The following is a 4,134-nucleotide window of genomic DNA, read 5'->3' as shown; positions in this document are numbered from 1 at the left end:
TCTGCTCAGCAGGGAGCCTGCTTCCCTCCCCCCATCTGCCTGCTTCTCTGCCTACTTGTGATTTCTCTCTCTGTCAAATAAATAAATAAAATCTTTAAAACAACAACAACAACTCAGTGACATGCATTTATATTGTTGTGCTATCATTCACCACTGTCCATTTCCAGAATTCTCTTCATATTGAAAAACTGATACTACATACCCATTCAACAATAACTCCCCATTTCCACCTCCCCTCAGCCCCCGGAAACCGCCATTCTACTTTCTGTTTCTATGATTTGACTACTCTAAGTGTCTCGTGTAAGTGGAATCACACAGTATTTGTCTTTCTGTGACTGGCTTATTTCACTTAGTACAACAGTCCTCAAGGTTCATCCATGTGATAGCACGCGTCAGAATGTCCTTTCTTCCTATTTAAGGCTGAAGAATATTCCATTGTATGTATACGCCATATTCTGCTTACCCATTTTTCTGTCAATGGGCGCTCAGTTTGCTTCTACATTTTAGCTATTGTGAATAATACTGATATGAATACGGGTGAATAAATTTCTCTCCAAGACCATGCCTTCAAATGTTGGGGTATATACCCAAAAATGGGCTTTAAAGGATTAAACAGAAATTCTATTTTTAATTTTTTGAGGAATTGCCATATTGTTTTCCACAGCAGCTGTTTCATTTTATGTTCCCATCAACAGTGCACAAGGGTTCCAATTTGTCCAAACCCTGGCCAACACTTGTTAATTTCTGGGGTTTTTTTGATAGTAGCCATCTTCCTGAGTCCAGGTAGTATCTCATTGTAGTTTTGATTTGCATTTCTCTAACAATTAGTGATGCTGAGCATCTTTTCAAGTGTTGGTTGTCCATGTGTGTATCTTCTTTAAAGAAGTGTTTATTCAGGTCTTTGCCCATTTTTGAATTGGGTTTTGTTTTATTTGTGGTTACCAAGGGGATTACATTTAACACACTAGAGTTATAACATGCTAATTTGGATTTATAACAGCTTACTGTCAATAATGTACAAAAACTGCTCCTTTACTTCTCTGCCCCTACCCCTTTCAGTTATTGAAATGATATCCTTATATATTGCATGTCCAAAAACATACACTGATAATTTTTCAAAAGTGTCAGTCTCTTCAATTATGTAAAAAACAAAATGTGAAGTTATAAACCGAAGTTGCAATAATACTAGCATTTAGACAAATGAATGTTTTTTTAAAACATCTTAGTCTCTTAAATCATGCAGAAAATAAAAAAACAAAGATATAAACCTTTGCTACAAAAATACTAGACTTTATAATTGCCTCTGTATTTATCTTTGTTGGGCTTTTTATTTCTTCATGCAACTTTGAGTTCCTGTCTATTGTCTTTTCATTTCAACCTACAGGCCTCACTTAGCATCTCTAGGAAGGCAAGTCTGATGGTAACAAACTCCCTCAGGTTTTGTTTATCTGGCAATGACTTAATTTCTCCCCTTAATTTTGACAAATAGTTTTGCTGGATATAGACAGCATTCTTGGTTAGTCGTTTGGTTCTTTTAGCACTTTGACTATATCAGCCCACTGTCTTCTGGCCTCCAAAGTTTCTGATGAAAAATATGTTTATAATCTTACTGAGGATCCCTTTGATGCAATGAGTCACTTCTCTCTTGCTGCTTTTAATGTTCTCAGTCTATCTTTGTGTGTTGATAGTTTGATTATAATGTGTCTTAGGTATGAGTGTCTTTGGGTTCATCCTATTTGGAGTCATTGAGCTTTTCGGATAGTTGTACTCATGTCTTCATCAAATTTGGGGAGTTTTATTACATGTTATTTCTTCAAATATTCTCTCTACCTCTTTCTCTCCTCTCCTTCCGGGATTCCCACGATACGTATGTTGATCTGTTTGATGGTGACACATAGGTCCCTTAGACTCTTTGTGTTCACTTTTCTTCAATCTTTTTTTCCTTTCTGTTCCTCAGACTTGATAATTTCCATTGTTTTATCTTCAAGTTCACTGATTCTTTCTTCTGCTACTCAAATTTGCTTTTGAATCCCTCTAGTGTATTTTTCATTTCTGTTATTGTCATTTTTAGCTTCAGAATTTCTTTTTGTTGGTTTTTTAAATTTTGTTTTGTTTTCTATCTTTTTATTGATAGTTTCATTTTATTCATGTATTGTTTTCATGACCTTCTCTACATCTTATTTTAGTTCTTTGAGCATCTTTAAGACAATTGTTTTAAAGACGTTGGAAGATCTGCCTTTGAGTCTTTTTCGAGGACAATTTTTTCTTAATGTTTTCCCCTTAATGCGCCTTACTTTCCTATTCTTTGTAGCCTTGTGATTTTTGTTGTTGTTGTTTTTGTTGTTGCTATTGAAAACTTAACAGTTGTATCTAATAATGTAGTAACTCTGAAAATCACATTCTTCCCTTTGCCCAGGGTTTTCTGGGGTTTTTTGTTTTTATTTATTGTTTTTGTTTCCATTTTGATTGTTGGGAGCTATCTTTGTGCCAAGGATCGAACTGAGGAGTAAAATTAAGGTCCTCTTGGTCTTTTCTGTGCATTTGCTCTTCCCTGGGCTTGTGCAGTGACTATCCAATGTTCCCATATAAGAAGTTGCTTTTTTTTTTTTTTTCTCTAAGTAAGCTCCATGCCCTATATGGGGCTTGAACTCACAATTGTAAGATCAAGAGTCATGTACTGTACTGACTGAGCCCGCCAGACACCCCTGAAGTTGCTTTTGGAAGTCTTAGGGTCTTTTTTGTTTTTCTGTTTTTAAATGTCTTGGTTTTTAATGTCTGACTCCCAGAAGAGGAAAAAGAAAAACAAAGGGGAGAAAAGGTCATTGGCTTTTTAAGTTCTCTGGAAGTCATGTCAGCTAGAGCAAGAGGGGCTTGCAACAATAGGGAGAGGTGCAACAACAATGGCCACCCCCTTCTCTGTCTGCATTTCTGTGACCAGAGCAGTAACCAGTAATTGGAGTGCAGATCCTCATGTTTGGAGGACAAGGTTCTTATTGCCCACTCTGGCTCTTACAAGCTATATTACAAAATTCTTCTGGAATGCATGCATGGCTGCCCATAGTGGATCAAGGCGGTGAGGTCTCAAAGAGAGTTTTTCCTCAAAGCCTCAACTGCATTTTCCAGAAGTTTAATATATCTTTCTTTCTTTTTTGGAGATTCTCTCTTTTACCATTAAAACCTTCTGCATCTGAGCCCCATTTGTTGTAAGCTAAATTCTCATTCATTCCTACTGAGTTCCTGAACCAGTGTAAATTGGGAGATACAGTTAGGCATCTGACCTGTAGATCCTGTGGGAGCCATATTTCTGGAACTTTCTAATTCCATGAGGAAGTTAATTCACACAGATCCTGCAAAGTACTTATAGGGAGCAGTGATTCCTAATTCTACATGTCAGCCTATCAGAGGCTTTCTTCTGCCTTAGCAAAAATACTCTTACATCATCATTCACTTTCACCACATTAGTAAGCATACACACACAATGTGTGCACATGCATGCCAGCATGTACACACACACACACACAGAAATTAAATTTAATATTCAATCCTGGCAATGATACAGTAAAACTATTGCTTTTAAAAATTGATGATGGCATTATAAATTGGAACATGTTTAAAAAATCAATATAGTAAAATGTATCAAGAACCCTAAAAATGTTCATTGACACAATAATTCTACTCAACTATATATAGTCTCAGAAGATTATCTAAAATGTGAAAAAGCCCTGTTCTGCATTATTTATTATGTTCAAAAATTGTAAGAAAATTAATGGCCACTAGTAAAAATGTAGTATATGTATCTGCTGAAATTCTGTAGTGAAATTAAAATATTGATAAGGGCATTAAAGTAATTATAAAGTCTACATAACACTCTAAGTATGGTACAATAGCTACCATTCACTGAATGCCTACTGTGTCCCAGGCCACGTAGTAGCTATATTGTGGATATTACTTCATTTCGTCTCAATAATCCGGTGGAGTAGGTATTACCCTTATTTAAGGCTCTTTTCAAGGTTCTTCTTTTATCTCCCCTGCTTTCTTTCAATTATCTCTCTATGCTCTCTTCCCTTTCTACTTAAAGAAAAGAAAATTCCTCAAAGGAGCTCCTCCCTGACTTCAGAATATGGATTTTTAAGC

This window comes from Mustela erminea, chromosome 6 (assembly GCF_009829155.1).
Source record: "Mustela erminea isolate mMusErm1 chromosome 6, mMusErm1.Pri, whole genome shotgun sequence".
In the NCBI taxonomy this organism is placed as follows: domain Eukaryota; kingdom Metazoa; phylum Chordata; class Mammalia; order Carnivora; family Mustelidae; genus Mustela; species Mustela erminea.
Note: the sequence above shows the minus strand (reverse complement) of the source record.